The sequence below is a fragment of the Myotis myotis genome, unplaced genomic scaffold, assembly GCF_014108235.1.
Source record: "Myotis myotis isolate mMyoMyo1 unplaced genomic scaffold, mMyoMyo1.p scaffold_m19_p_4, whole genome shotgun sequence".
Lineage (NCBI taxonomy): Eukaryota > Metazoa > Chordata > Mammalia > Chiroptera > Vespertilionidae > Myotis > Myotis myotis.
This window is the reverse complement of record NW_023416346.1, coordinates 74,851,566-74,876,527: the sequence shown is the minus strand read 5'-3', so window position 1 is coordinate 74,876,527 and position 24,962 is coordinate 74,851,566.

The following is a 24,962-nucleotide window of genomic DNA, read 5'->3' as shown; positions in this document are numbered from 1 at the left end:
TTGTTTATTTTCTCTTTAGTTTCCTTTGCCCTAGGAGCATTATCAGAGAAGAAATTCCTTTGGCATATGTTTGTGATTCCGCTGCCTGTGGATTCCTCTAGTATTTTTATGGTTTCCCGTCTTACGTTTAAGTCTTTTATCCATTTTGAGTTTATTTTTGTGTATGGTGTGAGTTGGTGGTCTAGTTTCATCTTTTTGCATGTATCTGTCCAATTTTCCCAACACCATTTATTGAAGAGACTGTCTTGAGTCCATTGTATGCTCTTGCCTCCTTTGTCGAATATTAATTGGGCATAGTGGTTTGGGTCGATTTCTGGGGTCTCTATTCTATTCCATTGATCTATATGTCTGTTCTTGTGCCAGTACCAAGCTGTTTTAAGAACAGTGGCTTTGTAATACAGTTTGATATCTGGTATTGAGATCCCACCTACTTTGTTCTTTCTCAGGATTGCTGCAGCTATTCGGGGTCTTTTTTTATTCCAGATGAATTTTTGGAACGTTCGTTCTAGATTTGTGAAATATGCCATTGGTAATTTAATGGGGATTGCATTGAATCTATAGATTGTTTTGGGTAGTATGGACATTTTGATGATGTTGATTCTACCAATCCATGAACACGGTATATTCTTCCATCTGTTTATGTCTTCCTCTATCTCTTTTTTCAGTGTCCTGTAGTTTTTTTGGCATATAAGTCTTTTACCTCCTTAGTTAAGTTTATTCCTAGGTATTTTAATTTTTTTGGTGCAATGGTAAATGGGATTGCTTCTGTAGTTTCACTTTCTGTAAGTTCACTATTGGTGTAAAGAAATGCCATGGATTTCTTAGCATTAATTTTGTATCCTACCACATTGCCGAATTCATTTATTAAGGCTAATAATTTTTTGATGGAGTCTTTAGGGTTCTGTATGTACAGTATCATGTCATCTGCAAATAAGGACAGTTTTACTTCTTCTTTTCCAATCTGGATGCCTTTTATTTCTTCTTCTTGTCTGATCACAATGGCTAGTACTTCCAGTACTAAGTTGAACAGGAGTGGTGAGAGGGGGCATCCCTGTATTGTTTCTGTTTTTAGGGGGAATGGTTTTAGTTTTTGCCCATTGAGTATGATGTTGGCTGTGGGTTTGTCATATATGGCTTTTATTATGTTGAAGTATGATCCCTCGATTCCGATCTTGCTGAGAGTTTTTATCAAGAAAGGGTATTGGATTTTGTCAAATGCTTTCTCCGCATCAATTGATATGACTATGTGGTTTTTTTCTCTCAATTTGTTTATGTGATGTATCACATTTATTGATTTGCGGATATTGTACCATCCTTGCATCCCTGGGATAAATCCTACTTGGTCATGGTGTATGATCTTTTTGATGTACTGCTGTATCCGATTTGCTAGGATTTTGTTGAGGATTTTGGCATCTATGTTCATGAGGGATATTGGCCTATAATTCTCTTTCATTGTATTGTCTTTATCTGGTTTTGGGATTAGGGTGATGTTGGCTCATAGAATGAGCTGGGAAGTGTTCCTTCCTCTTGGATCTTTTGACATAGTCTGAGGAGGATAGGTTTTAGTTCTTCCTTGAATGTTTGGTAAAACTCCCCTGTGAAGCCATCTGGCCCCGGGCTTTTGTTTGCTGGATGCTTTTTGATTACTGCTTTGATTTCCTCCATAGTTATTGGCCTATTGAGATTTTTAGACTGTTCCTGGTTAAGTTTTGGAAGGTTGTATTTTTCTAGGAATATGTCCATTTCCTCCAGGTTGTCTAGTGTGTTGGAGTAGAGTTGTTCATAGTATTTTCTAACAATCCTTTGTATTTCTATGGGGTCTGTTGTTATTGCTCCTCTTTCATTTCTGATTTTGTTTATTTGGGTCCTCTCTCTTTGTTTCTTGGTGAGGCTGGCTAGAGGTGTATCAATCTTGTTTATCCTTTCAAAGAACCAGCTCTTGGTTTTGTTGATCTTTTGTATTGTTTTTTTGGTCTCTACTTCATTTTTCTCCGCTCTAATCTTTGTTATTTCCTTCCTTCTGCTTACAGTGGGCTTTTTTTGTTGCTCTCTTTCTAACTCTTCGAGTTGTAGAGTTAGGTCATTTATTCTCATTGTTTCTTGTTTCTTGCAGTAGGCTTGTAGAGCTATGAACTTCCCTCTCAACACTGCTTTTTCTGTGTCCCATAGGTTTTGGATTGTTGTGTTTTCAGTCATTTGTTGCCATGATGCTTTTTATTTCTTCTTTGATCTCACTGGTAACCCAGTCGTTGTTTAATAGCATGCTATTTAGTCTCCATGTGTTTGATTTTTCTGGATTGTTTTTGTTGTAGTTGATTTCCTGTTTTATGCCTTTGTGGTCTGAGAAGATGCTTGATATGATTTCAATTTTCTTGAATTTGAAGAGACTTTGTCTGTGACCCAATATATAGTCTATCTTTGAAGATGACAAATGTGCACTTGAGGAGAATGTATATTCTGTGGCTTTGGGGTGAAATGTTCTGAAGATGTCAATTAATTCCATGTGATCTACTGAGTCATTTAGGATTGATGTTTCTTTGCTGAGTTTCTGTTTAGAGGATTTGTCCAGTGGTGATAATGGGGTGTTAAGGTCCCCTACTATGATTGTATTGCTGTCAATCTCTCCCTTGATCTTCTCCAGAAGATTTCTTATGTATTTGGGTGCTCCTATATTGGGTGCATATATATTTACCAGAGTTATTTCTTCTTGTTGGGCTGCTCCCTTCTCTATCTCTTTTTATGTCCTTCACTTTGAGATCTAATTTGTCAGATATAAGTATTGCTACCCCGGCTTTTTTTTTCACTTCCATTGGCCTGAAAAACCTTTTTACATCCCTTCACCATTAGTCTGTGTGCGTCTCTTTTTCTGAGGTGGGTTTCCTGTAGACAGCAGATATATGGGTCATGTTTTCTTATCCACTCATTTACCCTATGCCTTTTGACTGGGGAATTTAATCCATTTACATTTAAAGTTATTATTGATAGAAACTTGTTAGTCGCCATTTTTGTTCTTTACCGCTGCTTTCCTTCTTTGTTTCCTATTTTTTCTATTTACAGCAGACCCTTTAGCATTTCTTGCATTGCTGGCTTGGTTGTAATAAACTCCCGTAGACCGTTTTTGTCTGTGAAGCTCCTGATTTGACCCTCAATTTTGATTGATAGCCTCACTGGGTACAGTATTCTTGGGTTCAGACCCTTCCTTTGCATGACTTTGTATATTTCATTCCATTCCCTTCTTGCCTGATGTGTTTCTGTTGAGAAATCGGTCGCTAGTCTGATGGGGGATCCTTTGTAGGTAACTTTCTGTCTCTCTCTGGTTGCTTTTAAGATTCTTGCTTTGTCGTTGGTGTTTGCCAATTTAATTATTATGTGCCTTGGCGTCGGTCTTTTCGGGTTCATTTTGTTTGGGACTCTGTGAGTTTCTTGGATTTGTGTGTTTTTTCTTCCCTATATCAGGGAAATTTTCTGTTACTATTTTTTCAAACAGGTTTTCTATTCCTTGCTCAGTTTCCTCTCCTTCTGGCACCCGTATTATTTGGATGTTGTTTCGTTTAGCATTGTCCCAGAGTTCTCTTAGGCTCTCCTCCTGCTTTTTAATTTTTTTTTCTCGAAGCTGTTCTGTTTGGGTATATTTTCCTACCTTGTCTTCTAGCTTGCTGATGTGGTCCTCTGCTTCTTCTAGTCTACTGTTGATGCTTTCTATTGAGTTCTTTATATCAGTGATGTCGTTTTTCATTTCTTCTTGGTTTCTCTTCATTTCCTCTTGTTTATTCTTCATTTCCTCTTGGTTCCTACATATATTGTTGAGTATGTCTTCCATTTTTTTCATCCACCTTATGGCCATTTCTCTGAATTCTTTCTCTGACAGATTGCTTGCCTCCATTGCCTCCATTTCGTTTACTTCCTTTTCTGATGATGCCTGTTTTTCTTTCATATGTGGGTTGGTTCTTTGTTTCACCATGATCTCTCTTCTCCAGGTGTTTGGTTATGTAGTTCTCTCTCTGCTGCATTGATTTAAAGGCACAAAGTACAACACAACAAGGCACAACGTACAAGGCACTGAGCAAAATGTATTCACAATATTAATAACCCCAAATAAAGGTGACCACCCGAGCGAAGAGAATTAGGGGATAAAGAAGAAAAAAGAGAAAAATATTAAAGAGAAAAAGAAAAAACAAAAAGGAGTGCCAAAATGAGATTGGGAAAAGGGAGAGAAGATAAAAACAAACAGACAAAAAAAAAATTAAAAAAAAGGTAAGAGGGGAAGAGGCTATTTGTATGGGGAGAAAACTCTAAGAGAACCGCAACTAATCTCAATGAATTCCAGAAGCAGATCCCTGGAGATTAATGCAAACTACAAATAACCACTAATATCAAGCAAGGTAAGGTAAAACAGAAGCACAAAAATAACCAGAGAAAGAAAAAAATAAGCAAACCAGAAAAATGAAAATGAAAAACAAAACAATCTCCCAAACAAGCATAAAAAAACCTAATATACTCAAAATCAAGCAAACACTGGCAAAACGACAGAGAGAGAGAGAGAGAAAAAAAAATTGGATAGTGAAGAAAGATAAGAGAGAGGTGTATATGGATTTAGAGCAAGGGATTGGAAATTAGATATATAAGTAGGGTGAAATTTAGACAGTGGGTAAAAAGAAGGAATAGGGAAAATCTAAAGCAGGAATAGGGTAAGAGAAACAGGACAGCAAAAGGGGAAAAGTGAGGAAGAGAGTTTTGGCTTAAGGGTAAATGTGAGATAGAGAGAAATGATGCTAAAGGAACGATGAAAATAGAGTGTAGAACACTAATCCCAAAATAAAATAAAGAAAAATAAAAAAAATAAAAAATAAAATGACACTTGAAAAAATGGTAAAAGGATAGCAATAATACTGGTTTAAAAAATGTAGTAATTAAAAAGGTAAAATCAGGTGATGAAAAAAATAAAAATAATAATAAAATAGGTTCTTAATGAAATGGTGAAAAAAGAATTAAAAAAAAAAAGACAAAAATGTGCAGTAGTGAAGGTGCTTCAGATCTTCTACTCTTCTTTTTGGCACGCCTTAGTCCTGCCAGGCATTCAGGAGAGTGTTGAATTTCCCTGCAATACACTGTCCCTCCGTGCCGTAAACCACAGTCCTGATTTTAAGGCAGGTTGTATTTGTTTACCAGACTACCTTTATTTGTGATCACAGAAGAGACAGTTCGTGGCTCTGCCTCTGGGTGGCAGTGTGTCTGGATTGACCTCCGAGGTTATAAGTCCTCTCTATCAGTAGGGTTTTTTTTCCTCTATGGTACTTGAAACTGGTTTGGGAAAGTCCACTGCCCAGAGCTGGCTCTTTTAATGGTTACTGCCCGCTCTGTTTCCCAGGCTCCCCAAAAAGAACTTTCCCCTTCAGGCTCTGTGAATGACCCCAACTGGGGAATCCCATGCACTGGGTTTAATAATCAAATGCACAGATCTAAGGGGAACTGTAACAAGAGCCTGATACTCTGTGTGAATTCTCAAGCCTCCACCTTCCAGGTCTGCACACAGTCTCCGCGCGCCCACTTGCCCCTGGCACCAAGCAGCCGGGACACTGGCAAAGTCCAAGGCTGCTTTTTTACATCCAGTCCAGCTATGGGCTTATTTTTAGCGTTCCCTTCTGCCAGCAGCCCTGTGGGGCCCCTTCCCCACTCGCGGGTCATGCTGGTCCCAAAGGCCGCGGACTCTGTGGGGCGCAGATTTCGTCCCGTGCGCGCGCGCGAGCTCGGTCCTCTCTCTAACCCAAACTGCAAACTGTACCTTTAGGGGAAGTCTAACCTTTCCGTGAGAAGAAGCAGTGCTCCTCTGAGTTCACGCAGTCACGCTGCTTGAGATCCCCTGTTTCCAGGTTAGAAGCTGATCTCTGGACTCCGGCAACAGCTACCCAAGATGGCGCAGTCTCCGCTGCTGAGCTGGCACACCGAGAGAGGTTTCAGCCGCAGTCTCCAACTGTCCTTTTGTTTCTGGGGGTTCTCGGTCTTTCCCAGCTTCAGACAGTCTCTCAGCTGAAAATCCTCTGCCTATTCGGGCTGTATGTTACCCGTTTCAGCTGCTCACCCTTATCTGCTCCAGGACAGGGCACAGGACATGTCTTTTTATACCTCCGCCATTTTCTCCCAAATTATCTCTTGTCCCTTCTGTTTCATTTGTGTGCGGCTCCTCTTCCAGATCCTGAACTCTGAACCACCCTGGAAGTGGGGGGAAACATTTACAACAGTGTTGGGAAAACTGGACAGATACATGCAAAAAGATGAAACTAGACCACCAATTTAAACCATACACAAAAATAAACTCAAAATGGATAAAGGAGTTAAACGTAAGATGGGAAACCATAAAAATACTAGAGGAATCCACAGGCAACGAAATCGCAAACATATGCCGAAGGAATTTCTTCTCTGATACTGCTCCTCGGGCAATGGAAACTAAAGAGAAAATAAACAAATGGGACTACATCAAAATGAAAAGCTTCTGCACAGCAAAGGAAACCATCAACAAAACAATAAGAAAGCCCACTACATGGGAGAACATATTTGCCAATGATATCACCGATAAGGGTTTAATCTCCAACATTTACAGGGAACTCATGCAACTTAACAAAAGGAAGATAAACAATCCAATCAAAAAAGGGGCAACGGACCTAAATAGACACTTTTCAAAAGAGGACATACAGAAGGCTGAAAGACATGAAAACATGCTCAAAGTCACTAATTATATGAGAGATGCAAATCAAAACGACAATGTGGTATCATCTCACACCTGTCAGAATGCCTATCATTGACAAAGCAACAAACAACAAGTGTTGGAGAGGATGTGGAGAAAAAGGAAACTTGCTGCACTGCTGGTGGGAATGCAGACTGGTGCAGCCACTGTGGAGAGCAGTATGGAGTTTCCTCAAAAAACTAAAAATGGAACTCCCATGTCACCCAGTGATTCCACTTCTAGGAATATATCCCAAGAAGCCAGAAACACCAATCAGAAAGGATATATGCACCCCTATGTTCATAGCAGCACAATTCACCATAGCTAAGATTTGGAAACAGCTTAAGTGCCCATCAGCAGATGAGTGGATTAAAAAACTGTGGTACATCTACACAATGGAATACTATGCTGTGGTAAAAAAGAAGGAATTATTGCCATTTGCAACATCATGGATGGAACTGGAGAGCATTATGCTAAGTGAAATAAGCCAGTCAGAGAAAGATAAATACCACATGATCTCACTCATTTGTGGAATATAGAGAACAACATAGACTGATGAACAGGGACAGACCCAAAGACAGAGAAACAGAGATCAGACTATCAATCCCCAGAGGGAAAGTAGGGGAGGGAGGGGGTAAGGGGGAGAGATCAACCAAAGGACTTGTATGCATGCATATAAGCCAAACCAATGGACATGGACAACAGGGGGATGAGAGCATGAGTGGGGGGGTGGGCAGGGAGGTTGGGGGTTAATGGGAAATGAAGACACATTTGTATTACCTTAACCAATAAAGAAATTAAAAAAACAAAACACCTTATTTTACAGATGAGGAAACAGAGACATAGAGATTTATTTTTTCAAGGTTAAAAAGGAAGTTAGTGACAGTGTCAGAAAACCTAAGCTTGTCCCATCTCTGCCTTTTATAAGCTGTGGTCTTATGCAACTTAATCTCACTTAGCCTTTTTTTTAAAAAAATCTATAAATTAGGGATAATAGAATCATCCCCAACAATTTATGAAGCTTCTTATAAGGATCAAGTGAGATAACCTATGTGAAATTGCTTTTGAAACTATAAAGTTCTATATCTTTCAGAATGATGAATAAAATAATAATTATGGAAGTGCTTTTAAAAGATAAGAACTCCACATAAGTGTGAATAATTGCAAAGAACAAGATGTTCAGAATGGAATTATTTCAAAACTCTGTAAGCCTACATATTTTAAATTGCTTCTAAAGAGTGCTGTTATAGAAGATGTGGCTTTTTATTTACTTTAACTTTCCCCATAGGAAGTAATTGCTTTGTTTCATTGAAATGAAATATTAAAATAATTTAATAATGAATTATTAATTCAGATGTAAAAATGTTTTCAATTAAATTATTTTTGAATATACTTAGTTTATTAAACCACAAATTTACATTTGTATTAGGTGAACTTTTAGGTAACATATCTTCTCTTTTATCCTATATAGCTATATTATGGCAAATAGAATTTTCTGGTTTCATATTGAGGCATTGCATCCTTTTTGTACCATTTCCATATGCCTGTTGCCTAAGTTAAATTATCCATAATGATAGTATGCAATTATTTTAAGAAAAGATGAATCAGCTTAGTACCCTATTAACCTTGAAGGGTGCAGAAGTATACAAATGACTAGCTAGAAAACTAATCATTAAAAAGTATTTATTTCAAAGAAAATAAAGGTCTATTAAATAGCTCATTATGAAAGTAAATTTAGCATTTTTAACATCTTTATTACCCATAAGAAATAAAAAAATCGGTCCTAGTCAACTCCTTGTAAAGTAAAAGTGAAATAGGTTTTTGCCCCAAGTTATAATCTGTAAAGCTTTACATAGTTCATGCTGTGTTTGAAGGGGTTTTACATATCATATTATGAGAAGATCTAGTCTCTTATATTTTAAATTAATTATTTGTATTAACCTGTTTTGTATTTCCAAATACATTTTTGGACTTACAGTAACCATGCCTGGCAAATTTCTAATCAAAGTTCAATAATGCATGTGTGGTATTTCTTGGGAACTTGAAGAGTAGTAGATCATTTCAGCTTGGCACATTAATAAAGTTTAGTAAACAAATGCAGTTTGTGCATTAAAGTTTTAGATTTCCATTAATATGCCCTCTAGAAGCCACCTCACTTTAGTACGCTTTATCCTTTTCTGCAATATAATTTGAACTTCCTTTGCAGGTAAATTTAGTTGCTGAGACATTAAATAATAATACCTCCATGTCTCAAGAGACTCAAAGATGCTATGTTGAAGTTTTGCTGCTATGAAATTTATAAAAATTTATAGCTGTAAGTAAAATTTAAAGCATTTAAGTCACATGTAGATTAGATCATAAGACAATATTTTTGGATGCTATGCAAGTTGGATTCTTGCTGAATTTAAACATGGTTAAAAATATGTAATGATGTAGGCATCATTGAGAGACTTTTAAAGACTATCAAATTCAAACTACTGTTTCTTGTAGGAAAAAAAAGTATTTCTTTCATGTTTGAGTGCCAGCTTGGTCTCTGATGCATAACTCTCTTTTACTAGATAGTTGTAATTATCCTTGAAAATACCACCACTATGTTTAACATAATCACAAAATTATACTAACAGGAAGGCTTAATTTTGTTCCATAATAAGCAATATTTCATGAGAACACTATAAGTGAGAAAAAGAAAACCAATTAACTCTAGAAATTTCAAATAAATTATTATGGGAAGTTAAGCAACACTGGATGAACTAAAAACTTAAATTTATTCATATTTATTATTTGTAAACAGAGCCTCAAGGGAGGCAATATAGTATAGCATAATAGTTAAATACATATTTTAGGAGGGCTGGTCATTGTTTGAGGTACTGGCTCTACCATTTGATGATTAAATATCATTGAAAAATTATTTAGCCAAAGCTGTCTCACCTATCAATTAAGAAAAATAAGAATACATATATATTTTAAAGTGACATGAAGATAAATAGATATTACATTAACATTGGGCCAGGTGCAGAGCAATCACTGAAGAAATCAAACTACTATATATTAATGTGACATATCTAAAAGTATAAATTATTTGGATAATCTACCTGCTCATTGCTGGGGGCATATTCAAGGATTGAAAACACTTGTCATCTGGAGAACTGTAAATATGATGATGAAGGGACCAAAATTCCACCACCCTGAAGCTTCCTTTTTTTGGATATTGATTTTAAGCTGTTTATTAAGAAACAAAAGATTCATAAAGAACATTTGACCCTTCTCTCTTTCCTGCCCAAGAGTTTCAGACAGAGAAACCTGCTTCAAGAACAAAGCTTAAGATGTTGTCTTAGCCTAATTTGAATTAAGTATGATTTAAAAAGGGGGTGGGTTCTATGCAGGGACTTGTTAGCTATATACCACCTGTGTCCCATTGTTTCTAAGTCACCTACCAAAGATTTTCCTGCCCTGTGTTCTTCTCTTCCTTAATGACCTGTAAATTACCCATTCTCACATCTGAAATATAGTACCCCATCCTCACCTTTCTCCTTTATCCAAAAATATCTTATATACCCAGTGTTGCCTCAGTCTTTGCAATTTTCATGCCTATGTGAATTCTTCATTTACATGTATTAATCTTTTTTTTTTCTCTTGTTAATCTGTCTCTGTTAATGTGGTTGTTCGCCTAGTCAGAAGAATTCCAAAGGTGGGAGGAAAATTAATATTTGTTTAGCCCTCACAATGGCAATATAAAAGGAGGTGTATGGGAAGCCATCCACTGCTGATACTATCATGAGAGTGCAACAAGGAACGTGGAAGGTAGATGGACCTTGGGCATTAGCAGGGATGAAGCTAAGCACCTCGTCTGTTGAAATAGATAGTGGTGGCTCAAAGCAATTCCCTAACCTGATAATCTTTTTACTGTTTACCAAACTTTACCTTTGATATGCCTGTATGCATTGCTAAAGGGCAAATTTGTATTCAAGTAAATAAAAAGCGGACTGGACAGAGGTCAGTGTGCTCTACATGAAAGAGACACCACATGGCCCCCACCCCTTAATAATTCATATTTCTTGTCTAGTGTTTTCATTTGTGTGTCGGCTTCTCCTTCAGATCCTGAACCCTAGCCGTGCAGGTCGCAGCATTCTGGCTCCCCCAAAGGAGACTGAAGGAGAAGATTCACCTGAGCAAAAAATGAAGTGAAAAAGGAAAAGTGGAAATTCACTGGAAAGGTGGGAAGTTCACCACACACAGAGCCTGTACCAACTGCAGAGTCACACAACCAAAACTCCTCCAAGCCCATGTGGATTCCTTCAAGGAACATTAAACTTCAACATGGATCCAAGAGAGGAACTGACCAGACTAATGAGGACCTTGCAGCTGGAGCCTCACCCTGTACCTGCAGCTGCAGACAGACAACTACTCCAGCCCCAAAAAGCAGTAGCCCCAAGCAACATGATAAAGATAAGGAATGGGAGGAGAATGGGACAGATGGCAAACAGTCTGGAGATGACCCGGGGGATGGTGAAAAAGACAGTCCAGAAAGCTGAGCAAATTTGTGAGGAGACAAAAACCCCAAGAACACCTGAGAATGTTTTCCTTGCCATGATGGCAGCCATCAGTTGTGCATCTGCAGATGCGGAATGAAAAGTATTAAAAGTACTTAAGCCCTACAGATGGCATACACTTTTCAAGATTTATTAAGAAAACAAAGAGGAGGTGATGCAGGAAGCCACCCACTGCCAATACTATCACGAGAGTAGGGTGGGGCGAGAAGCTTGGCTTCCTCCATCGCCAGGGGCAACCCAAGCCTCCTGCTTGCTCCAGCTCCGTGGCCACGGCTGGCTGAAACTAGGTATCTGGGGTTAATTTATCTTCTATAATTGAAACTTTGTTGCCTTGAGTGGAGCTCAGAGCCGGCTGTGGCAGGCAGGAAGCTTGGCTTCCTCCATCACTGGGCAACCAAGCCTCCTGCTTGCTCCAGTTCCATGGCTGCTGACCGCCATCTTGGTTGGGTTAATTTGCATATAATTGCTCTGATTGGCTGGTGGGTGTGGCTTAAGGTGTAGCGAAGGTATGGTCAATTTGCATGTTTGTCTTTTATTAGTGTAGATATACTAGTGGCCCATTGCATGAAGATTCCCAAAATATGCCTTCCCTCTGGCTGCTGACACCAGTTTTTCTCTGGAACCTGGGACCCAGGCCTTTGGTCTGGCCGCAGCAGCAAGGCTTGGCTTCTCCCCCGGTGACCCACACTCCTAGTCCCTCCTTGAGCAGAGCTCAGGGCCGGCGGGAAACTTGGCTTCCTCCATTGCTGGGAGCAACCCAAGCCTCCTGCTCACTCCAGCTCCGTGACCGCTGCCATCTTAAGTTGTCTTCAGTCTTTGCTCCACCCCTGCATATGCAAATTAACCGCCATCTTTGTTGGGTTAATTTGCATAGTCACTCTGATTAGCTGGTGGGTGTAGCGGAGTGGCAGAGTGATGGTTAATTTGCATGTTTCTCTTTTATTATATTGTATATATATATATATATATATATATATATATATATATATATGTAAGAGCATCTCTCTGAGGTTGACTAGAAGAGGGTAGCAAGGAGAAGAAAGAATAAATAAGTTAATACAAATGAGGCAGGGTGGTAAAAAGTTAGGAAAATTTCTTTGCCAGTGAAATGGGAAAATTGAGACAGATAGCAGATTCAAACTGGCCCCATCCAGCACCCTGACTCACGTGCTTCCTTCTCCCTTGCACAACCACTCCCTTAAGCATTAAGCCCTCAGGACAAGGAGGTTCTGATTGGCATCAAATAATCTTAGGAACAAAGCCTTGGGTCTATTGACCACAGAGACAGAGTTTTGGTAAAATTAGAGATAACACAGGCTTGTTGTGTTTTAGCTCCAGACCCATAAAAGCAGCAAAATCAAATGAAGTTACACTATGGCTTACATCAGGACCAGATGCAATGACTAATGACACCCTTGCCCTAGCACCAACTAATCAGTAAAGACCACCACCTGGAAAGCTGATAAATATTCTATTAAAATCCTCTCCGTAAGACCATCCTTAAAATTTCCACCTTTAGAAAACAGATAAAAATCCTAAGGCAAGAACTTTGATAACTTTGTATGACCCTTGAATGATGTTATAAAAATCTAAATGGCATTTGGCAGAAAAAAGTTTCCCCACCCCTGCTCTGTAGCATGCCTGGTGGTCTGCCTTTCCTCATCCCCCTACCCCCACTTATCCTGAGGCATTTATATTTGATTTATTTCCCCAAGGGCCCTTCTTTTGTCTCAGTAACTTGCTTCCTGAGTCCATGCAACCCAGCTGGCTGACTTATTCTGTCTCTGTGACTTTATTTTTAAGGGGCCAAGGCAGCCACACCTAGGCTCTACTTGTCCTTGTGTTTCCAAAAGGCAGGCAGCTCTGCCTAGGCTATCTCCTATTGCTATGATCTTGACTCTTCTACGTTAAGCCCTTCCTTTCTTTCACTGTACCCAGCATTAATAAATGTACTCTCAAAATTACCTGGACTCATATGGTGAAATCTTTTCTACACAAAAATCAAGAACCGAAAGCCCACATTGCCACCAGCAAAAAGAATTGCTGTAATGTTTAATAGGTAGTGTAGTAAAATAGATAAAATATATAATTGTAATTAGAGCTAAATTATTTGATATCTTTTTAAGTTCCTCTCCAGGTTTGTATCATGGAAATTTGGCCCACTTAATCCAAGGAGAAATTCTGATCCTGAATAATGTATGGAAACACTCTACCATCTACAACTATAAGGAGTGAATAAAAATAAAAGAGATGAGTGCTTAGATTTAAAATAGTAATAATAATAATTGTCAAAATTATTCAACACAAAGTATTGAATAATATTGTTAAGGAAAATAATATTTAATTAAATGCTACTTTCATCTACATTTAAAATACTTTGAGCTTACTCAATGAGTACAACTATGGTACTACATAAACAGAATCAGCAACTAATACATTTCAAATGTGTGTTTTTTTTTAACAAAACTTTTGTTGACAACTATAATAAAACAACAACATATTTCTAGAAATGTGGAAGATGAAATAAAGATAATTAAAATGGCTTAATAAAACAGAGGTATATTTATTTTCTAGCTCTCCAATAAATACCATAGTGGAAAAAGAGATTGCCAAGAGTGGCTATTAAGGCCTCCCAGATGTATAATTATTATTGTATTTAGTAATGCCCTGAAAACCTATAATAAAGATTGATGGCTCACAGAAGAAATTAGTATTTAAAGCATAGCTATTATGATTGCATTGCATTTGTAAATATGTTTTAAGCTCATGATAATTTAAGGTCTGCCAAGCAATAAAAATTATTTAAAATCACTCTGCAAAAGACTCCAAGGAAGTTAGTGTTCAAAGAAAAATAGATGTGCCAACATCGCTAGACATTCTTGCCATTTGAGACACATGCTCTGGTACAAAAAGGACTTGTGGGAAATCCCTGAACTAGTTAGAGAAGACAATACAATTCAAAACAAAAATGTCAAACGTGAATTCTCCAGCAGAAGAAATGCATTTGGTAAGTGGAGAAAAAAATGCATTACTAAAATAATCAGCTCTAAGTTTGCTATATGATGGCTATACAGAAATACACAAAATGTTAAAATATAATAATTATAAAAACTACTGAATTCATTAATGCCTTTCTAGTGGATTCAGTATTAGCTGATGCCCATATGCTAGAAGTCATGGAATGAATTAAGTTGAAAATCATCACTTTTGCTTGAAATTTAAGAGCTTTTATATGGCAGGTGTCAAGTTTTAAAATGCTTACCAAGGTACAAAAGTGTTTCTGGAGAAAAAGTGTTTTCAGGAAATATAAGTTACATTAAAACAACTAATGTTTTAAACCCTCAAATGCATTGCAAAAGAATGTATAAGCCATTTTTCTGATCTGTGTACATGGAAATGTGTACAATATTACTTCTAGCAAATGATTTAATGAAATTAAACAATTAAAATAAGCTATTTCTCTATACAGAAGAATTAAATATGCAAGAGTAAATTTCTTTGTTGTTGATAGAAAAATATTAAAACTATATAATTCATTGGAAGTTTACTGGGGTAATCAATACAGAATTTTGAGTCAATGTTTGCTGGAAATTCACCAAATTTTATTTGAATTCAAATTTTATCTAGATGGAATAAACTAGAGACCTTAATACATTGCATTCTGATTCATAAACATTGCCTAGAATTTTTCTAGAATCTCAGAATATCAACAGCTTCCAGTGTCATTATGCTATCCTTTCTATATTCACATTGATTGATTTCTAACTATTGCAGGCAAAGAGATATCACTCTTATTAAGTTTGCCAGAGGTAATTTTACAGCCTTTTTTTTAGTGCTTTTAATCATTTTAAGACTTATAACCTCAGCTTCAAAATATATTTCACCAAATTTTTAGTGCTTTGATTGATAGTGTCAAATGCTCAACTTCACTAAATGCCAATCTTTTTTTTTTACTCTCTGGTCTTTAGAAAGCTTTCTGGCATACAGTTTTTCCTAATGTATACCTTCATTTTTCTTGGTATAATTAAAAAAGATTTATAGATTTTCAGGTCTCCATAAATATAGAATAATATAAAAAAGAACATAAATAAAAATTTCATGTCAATATTAATGTTTGCTGTTATTGTACTACCTAATTTCATAGCATTTTTAGCTGGTGAAAAGTCTGAAACTTAAATAGTTCTTACGAGTAAGCAAAATTTTAAATTAACATTGTGTTGTATAGTTTTATTTGCTATAGCAAAAGTATTTCAGATTTCTGTAATTTTCATAATCTGGATAACTATGTAAACCATATCAAGTATGATTTTAAGCCAGAAGAACATAAAATGAGACTATGAGATCAACCATTTAGCATATTACTTATACCTCTTTTATTAAAGACCTTGGACCAGTGACTTTACTACATTTTTTACTCTTAAATGCTAATCAATCAAATTCTTATTTCATGATATGATCCTGAAATATAAGTTTTCATTGAATTCAATTTGGCTCTTGGAAAATTTATAGAAAGATTATGTTTAAACTATGTTTGTAATATACAATGAGATTGTCAAATAATAGGTGATAATTATTTTAAGTTTTTCTATATTTTGTTTTGGCCAAAGGAGTATAATAAACATGGAAAAGTACTGACGAAACAAACAAACAAGCAAACAAACAAACAAACAAACAAACAAAAAACACCACCAACAACATGAGCCATAATAATTGCAAGGCTATTATGACAAGGAATAATGAGATAAATAACATATAGCACTCATGTATGACTTGCAAGTTATATTTGTGAATTAGGATCATAATTTTTTTTCAGTTAGCACCTCTTTTCAGGACACAAAAATAGATTGTTGTACTTTCTATTCTCTTTTTAAAATATATTTTTATTGAGTTTTTAGAGAGAGTGGAAAGCAGAGAGAAAGACATCAATGTGAGATAGAAACATCGATTGGTTACCTCTGGTATGCACTCTGACCAGGGATCAAACCTGGAACCTGGGCATGTGCCCTGAGAATGAACCAGTGACCTTTCAGTGCATAGGATGATGCTCAACCAAGTGAGCCACACTGGCCAAGGCTTTCTTTCTATTCTTTAACAAGCTCTTGAGAAATTCTCATGTCCAAGAAAGTTATCTTTAATAAATAAATGAATTCTGCAAAACCAAATTAAAAAGAATATTGAATGAGTCTGACCGGCTCATCATATATACTAATATAATGAAATCACTAAACATCAGATTTCAAATAATAATGCAATAATTGCATTATTATAATTTTTATGTTTATACACTATGTTGCAAGTATGGCATATTAAACCATTTAGGTTAAAATTACATCAATTACAGAAAAAGGGAGTTAAAATAGTTTTATATATACTAGTGCAGAATTTCAAAAATACACTAAAGAAATTATGAGGAAAATAAGAGCTTTAAAAACACATTATAGGGAGTTACATCAGCATCACTGTGGTATAAGACATTCCCATTTTTTGTTTCCATTTTTCAACAAAGAATTATACATCCATTTATAAACAAAAGTGTCTTTGTAGCACTCGTGGATTCTTGCACCATTTTTTTAAGGGACCTGGGAGAAGTCTCAGCACCTGTGTGTCCACAAATAGGTTGAGAGTTTGGGGTATAGGCTGTGGAATCAACAGAGCAGTGAACTCACCCAAATCTCTCTCACCACAGTTGGAGAAAAACTTGGAGAATACTGACCTGCTCAGACACCCATGAACAAAAGCAATAGTGCAGAAGAAACCCTGCCTTTCTGGTGGGAGATTCCAGCATGTACCAGTGCTATTGCCCCCAAAACAATTGTTCAGAGTTCAACTATCAAGTAGCAGTAATCTATCTTATAGTGGAAAAGGAGATCAGTAAATGAATGCATAACAGCTTCTGGAGAAACCATTTAAAACCTGCAAAAAAAAAAAAAAAAAAGGAGACATATGTAATACTCTTTGTAATACTTTAAGCAATGAAAAAAAAAATAAATAAATAAAAAGAAAAAAATAAAATAAAACCTGCAACATTAAGAGCACTAAGGTGGGGACTCCATGACACAGAGGAGAGAAGAATAAGGACAGAAGATAAGAATATCAAAAGGCATTAAAGGGACAGAGTTTCTGATGATTGAACTCAGGATTTCAGCAGAAGTCCACCCATGAGTATCAGGGAGTATACAAGCACCCCAATTTAGTAAGGTGTGCTAAAGGAAAAGCAGCGAACTTGATTTATAGCACCACCTTCTGGAATAGAGAAAGAGAGAGAGAGAGAGAGAGAGAGAGAGAGAGAGAGAGAGAGAGAGAGAGAGAGAAAGAAAGAGAAAAAAGTGTTTAAAGTTATAGCCTGGTGAGGAATAAGAATCAGAAAAGACTTAAAACTTTAAGAATTCAGTCACATGCAAAAACTGCAACTAGATTGCATTCTTACAACATATACAAAGATAAACTAAAAATGGATTATAGACTTAAAATTAAGAAATGAAACCATAAAACTCCTAGAAGAAAACATAGACGATAAACTCTTTACATTGATATTAGCAATTTTTTTATAAGTCTTCTAAGGCAAAGACAACAAAAGCAAAAATAAACAAATGGGAATTCATTCAATGAAAAAGCTTTTGCACTGCAAAGGAAACCATCAACAACAAAAAAATGCAACTTACTTACATATTTACAAATGATAATTGCAATAATGGTTTCATATCCAAAAATGTATTAAAAATAACTCATACAGTTAAACATAAAAAGAAAAACAATCTAACTAGAAAATGGGAAGAAGATATGAATAGAGTTTTCAAAAAAGAACATAGAAATGGCCAACTAAAATGTGAACAGATGCTCAGCATCACAATAAGGAAAATGCACATCAAAACCACAATGAAATATTAAAAAGGGTGACGGAGTAAGTGGATGCTGCATGGACATGCTCCCAGGATCAAACTGGAATTACAACTAAAGTACAGAAAAACTTCCTGAATAATCAACAGAAGACTCACTGGAGAGAACCCTGATGACCCAGAAAAGAAAGTGGATACTGCATAGAGACTGATAGGAGGGGCAGAGGCTTGAAAGGGTGGCTGGGCTCCCACAGACAGCAACTGAAGTTCCAGAAAGAGATCTCAGCTGAGAGGGGTTGCCACTGAGAACTCTGAGGTCTAATCCACAAGCTTGGTCCCCCAGCAGAGAGCACTAGAATTGAGAAAGGTACCCACATAACATTTGACTGTGAAAAGAGGTGGGGGTTGCTGTATTACAGGGAGAGATGGCTGGAAATGCAGGTACCCTTTAAAGGGCTAATGGTAAAAATGATCTGTGCAGCCACTGACCCTGTGCTCTGGCAGAAGGAGGGCAGAATGGACTTGAGTTGTGTGAGCAGAAGCCAGGATTGGGGCTCAGTGATTAGAGCCCAGAAGGCAGACACCTCAGTTTCCTATGCTGAGTCATTCCTCCATGTTGCAGAAGTCATCTTTCTCAAGCAGACATTATCTATATATGTGGCTTTGCCTGGAGGGAAGAAAGCTGACCCAGCCTATTAGAAAACACCTTGTGCCACTGTGCAGAGTTTCTGAGGCCCAATAAGAGACTGAGAATAACTATTACCCTGCAGCCAGAAGCAATTGCCCTACCCTGTTGAAAACAAACAAACAAAAAACAAACAAAAAAACCCTCTCAACACACCTATGGAGGATTACCTGAAGGCAATCCAAGAAGGAATACTATCAGTCTATAGCAGTAGTTCTCAACCTTCCTAATGCCGCGACCCTTTAATACAGTTCCTCATGTTTGGTGACCCCCAATTTCATTGTTACAAATTGAACATAATTAAAGCATAGTGATTAATCACAAAAACAATATGTAATTATATATGTGTTTTCCGATGGTCTTAGGCGACCCCTGTGAAAGGGTCATTCAACCCCCAAAGGGGTCGCGACCCACAGGTTGAGAACCACTTGTCTATAGGCAGAGGTGGTCTCTGGAGGCTTTGAGTATTTGCCTGATTTAATTATACAGAAACAGCAATGGACACTGTCCTAAACTAAAGATTGAGAAGCATAGCAGATCTATCTAATACATAGTCACAAACTCAAGCAGGCAGCCAAAATGAGGAGACAAAGAATCAACCCTCAAATGAAAGATAATTCTCTAGAAGAAGAGATAAATAAAATGGAGATAAGAAATTTAACTGATACAGAGATCAGAGTAATGATGCTAAAAATGCCCAACTGCTTCGGAAAAGATGTAGTAACTATAAAAAGAGAGATAAAGAATGACATAGAACAAATAAAGAACACATTGGAAGAAATACACAGAAGATTATGGGAGGCTGAGGATCAAATCAGTGAAAAGACAGGGCTGAAAAAATCACTCAATCAGAGAACCAAAAAGAAAAAAGTCAATTAAAAAAAGGAAGGACAGCTTAAGAGAGTTTTGGGACAACGTGAAACATAGCAATATTAGAATAGCAGGTGGGCTAGCAGAGGCAGAAAGGGATAGAGAATGTGTCTGAAAAAAATAATGGCAGAAAACTTCCCTAAACTGATAAAGGAAAAAGTCACACAATTTCAAGAGGCACAGAGAACCCCAAGCAAGAAGAATCCAAACAGGTCCACCACCAAACACATCATAATCAAAATGCCAAAAAATTAAAGACAGAGAGAGAATCTTAAACTCAGCAAGGTAAAAGCAAACTGTTACCTACAACGGAATTCCCATAAGGCTGAGTCACTCTTAAGAAATTCTACAGGCCAAAAGGAAATGGTGTGAAGTACTCAAGGTAATAGAAAGCAGGGATATAAAATCAAGATTACTATATCCAGCAAGGCTATCATTCAAAATAGATGGTCAAATAAAGAACTTCCCAGAAAACAAAGGTTAAAGGAGTAAATCACCACCAAGCCAGTATTACAAGTAATGCTACAGGGAGTGCTGTAATGAGAAGAAGAAATAGAGAGAGAAACCTAGACATACAGAATTGAAATGGCAATAAATAAATACTTATCAATGATAACCTTAAATGTAAATGGATTAAATGTTCCAATCAAAAGAAACAGGGATGTGAGGGCGATCTGGCTGCGACATCTGTCACCCCATTGATCGCCAGGGTTGATTCGGCTGATCTGGCTGGTTAGGCGGGTGTCCCCCTCCTCCCTCACCGATCCATGTGCGTCCCTCCCGAAGCTGCACGCTCGGTCGAAGAGGACGACCTTCCCCCCCGAGGAGAGGACCGGTCTTCGGTCAAGGGTATACGAGTAGCTGCGCTCCCCTGCTAGAACCTCCAAACAAGCTCTCAAAAGAAACAGGGTAGCTAAATGGATACAAAAACATGACCCAACTATATGTTGTCTACAAGAGACCTACCTCAAAACAAAAGACACACAAAGATTGAGAGTGAAGGAATGGAAAAAAAGTTTTTCCATGCAAATGGAAAAGATAAAAATGCTGGAGTAGAAATACTCATATTCGACAAAATAGACTTTAAAATGAAGGCCATTACAAGAGACAACAAAGGTCACTATATAATACTAAAGGTATCGATCCAATAAGATATATAAATCCAACATAGGAGTACCTAAATAATTTATTTTATTATTTTTTAAAATATGTTTTTATTGATTTCAGAGAGGAAGGGAGAGGGAGAGAGAGATAGAAACATCAATGATGAGAAAGAATCATCAATCAGTTGCCTCCTGCACACCCCCTACTGGTGATTGAGCCTGAAACCCAAGAATTGTGCCTTTGACTGGACTTGAGCCTGGGACTCTTCAGCCTGCAGGGCAATGCTCTATCCACTGAGCCAAGCCAGCTAAGGAAATTAAAACAACAACAACAACAATAACAACAAACTTCTAGAGGACTTAAAGGGAGAGATGGACAATACAGTCATAGCAGGGGGAATTTACCCCTCCATTGATTTCACTGGATATATCTTCCAGACAAAAAAATTGACAAGGAAACAGTGACTTAAAAGGACACATTGGATCAGATGGGTTTAATTTACATTTATAAAATATTTCACCCCAAAGCTGCAGAATGTACATTCTTCTCTAGTGCACATAAATCATTTACAAGATATACCACATGTTAGGACACAAAACAAGTCTCTACAAGTTCATGAAGATTGAAATCATATCAAGCATATTCTCAGATAACAGTGGAATGAAATTAGAAATCAACTATAGTAAGAATGCCCCAAAACACTCAAACACATGTAGGATAAATAGCATGTTATTAAACAATAAATGGGTTACCAACAAGATCAAGAAAGAAATCAAAAACTCCTGGAAAAAGTGAAAAAGAACACACAACAACCCAAAATCTCTGGGACACAGCAAAAGCAGTCCTGAGAGGGAAGTTCATAGAACTTCAGGCCTACTTCAAAAAACAAACAAAAAAAATTAATAATAAACTCTTTAACCCTACAAATTAAAGAATTAGACAGACAACATCAACAACGACAACAACAGAATAAGTAGAAGGAAGGAAATAATAAAGATTAGAGCAGAAATAAATGACTTAGAAACTTAAAAAACAACACAAAAAAAATCAATGAAACCAAGAGCTGGTTCTTTGAAAGGATAAACAAGATTGATGAACCATTACCCAGACACATCAAAAACAAAGACAGAGGACCCAAATAAATAATATCAGAATCAAGAGAGAAGAAGTAACCACTGACATCACAGAAATACAAAGATTGTAAAAAAATACTATGAACAGCTACATGCTAATGAGCTGGACAATGACGATGAAATGGACAAATTCCTAGAAAAATACAATCTTCCAACACAGAATCAGAAAACCTGAATAGGCCAATGACAACTGATACAATTTAAATAATAATCAAAAACGTCCCAGCAAACAAAAGCCAAGGTCTGGAGAGCTTCAGCAGGTAAAGCTTCAGCTTTATCATACAATCAAAGAAGGATAAACATTTGTACTCCTCAAATTATTCAAAAAATTGAAGAGGAAGGAACACTTCCAAGCTCTTTTTATGCGGCTAGCATTATCCTAATTCCAGAACCAGACAAAGGCACTCCAAAGAAATAGAATTACAGGCCAATATCTCTGATAAAGATAGATGCTAAAATACTCAACAAAATATCTATATATATAAAAGCCTAAGCAACCAGCTGACAAGCAGCTATGACATTTACTGACCACCAGGGGGCAGGCACTCAATGCAGGAGTGGAAACCACAGGCATAGAAACATGGAACAGACTGATGAATCTCAGAGGGAAGTGGGGGAGGGGAAGGAAGGAAGAGATTAACCAAAGACCTTATATGCATACTAGAGGCCCGGTGCTCAGATTTGTGCAGGGGGGAGGGGGGTCCCCGAGACCTGGACTGCAGGGATTGGGCTGAAACTGGCTCTCCGACATCCCCTGAGGGGTCCCAGATTGCAAGAGGGCACAGGCCAGGTCTCTAGTTAGCAAATAAGATCCACCAATATATTAAAAACAGCATCCACTACGACAAATTTGGATTTATTCCAGGTATGCAAGGCTGGTATAATATTCCAACATCAGTAAATGAGATTTGTTTATGAGATACATCACATGAACAAATTAAAAGACAAAAATCACATTATCATATCCATTGATGCTGAAAAAGCATTAAAGAAAATCCAACACCGTTTTTGATAAAAATTCTCATAAAAGTGGGAATAGAGGGAACATATCTCAACATGATAAAGACCATATATGACAAACCTACTGTCAAAACCATACTCAATGTGCAAAAAATAAACCATTTTCGCTAAGAATAAGAACAAGTCAGGGATGTCCATTGTCACCACACTTATTAAACACTAGGGGCCTGGTGCACAAAATTTGTGGACGGGGTGGGGGTTGTCCTTCAGCCTGGCCTGCACCCTCTCCAATCTGGGATCGCTCTGGGGATGTCCAACTGCAAGTTTAGGCCCAATCTCTGCAACAGTCAGACATCCCTCTTGCAATCTGGAACCACTGGCTCCTAACCACTCACCTGCCTGCCTGCCTGCCTGATCACCCCTAACTACTCTGCCTGTCTGCCTGATTGCCCCTAACTACCTCTGCCTTGGACCCTGCCACTGTGGTTTTGTCCAGAAGGACGTCCAGAAGACGTCCAGTCTATCTGGTCTAATTAGCATATTACCCTTTTATTAGTATAGACTAGAGGCCTAATGCACAAAATTCATGCAAGGAGCTCAGCCCTCGCTGTCCTGGCTGGCCCTTGCAACCCCTCACAGCCTCGGCCAGCCCTCACAGCCCTGGCTTCATCCAGAAGGTCATCCGGAAAGATGTCCAGACAGTCATTCGGCTGTTCAGTCTAATTAGCATATTATCTCTTTATTATATAAGATAGTACTGAAAGTCTTAGCCACAATAATCAGACAAGAAGAAGGTATAAAAGTCATCCAAATTGGAAATAAGGAAGTAAAACTCTCATTAATCTCAGATGACATGATACTGTACACAGAAATCCCTAAAACTCCACCAGAAAACTGCTAGATTTAATCAATGAATTTGTCAATGTATAAGGATAGAAAATAAACACCCCAAAATCTCTGGCTTTTTAAATACACCAATAATGAATTATCAGAAAGAGAAACTAAACAAAAATCCCATTTACCATTGCAACAAAAAATTTGAAATGCTTAGGAATAAACTTAACCAAGGAGGCAAAAGACCTGCAATTAGAAAACCACAGGACATTGAAAAAAAGAGATAGAGGGGAAGATATAAAAAAGTTGAAGGATATACTGTGTTCATGGATTACTAGAATCATCATCATTAAAACATTCTGGATTGTGAGAGGAAACCAAGATGGCGGCATAGGAAAAAAACCGGAGTTGGCTGCCTTGAACAGCCACTTCAAAAATACAACTAAAAGACGGAACAGACATCATCCAGAACCACAGGAAGGCTGGCTGAGTGGAAATTCCACAACTAGAAGGAAAGAGAAAAGCATACGGAGACTCAGAGGGGACACAGTGCTGAAGTAAAATATGAAGGTGCGGAGGTGCATGCAGAGAGGGCTGGCGGCTGAGGGCGCAGTTGTAGTTTTCAATTGGGAGGGAATCTCAGGCTCTGAGTTCCATTCCGGGCGAGTCTCTGGGGACCCAGACTCATAAGGGAGAAGCGGGACTGTCTGGCATCGGTCGGAACTCGAGGGCAGCTTCCTCTCGGAGGGGCAAGCAGCGATTGTCCAGACACTGAGAAGGTGAGCCTCTGAGAGCAGCCATAACTGCTAGCCCTGCCCTGTTGATCCCGTGGGACCTGGCCTGCCGAAGCCCTGCAGGGAGGCTTTTGCTGGATAGCCTAAGGCAGAGGCTAGATTAGCACCTCCCTAGAGATCCAGGAGCCAGGAGCCACCCAGAGGTCAGAGTGGGACCATCCAGTTTGCAGCTCCGTGGAACCATGAAAGACACTCTCAGGGGGCAGACTCAGTGAGCACCAAAGCCCCACTGAAGCAAGTCTTGCCCCAGAGGGGTGTCTCCAGCACAGAAGTTCTTCACTGTAGACACAGCTGATTCTCACAGCCAATTGGCCTGGAGGTCAATTCCTCCCAGTGATACCTATAACAATCAAGGCTTAACTACAACAAGACTGTGCATAAAGACCACAGGGGTGGTGCACCAAGAGTGTCCTCCTCAGGTAATTCAGGAGGCTGAACCACTGGGCCCTAGAGGACACTTAGCACAGAAAACCAC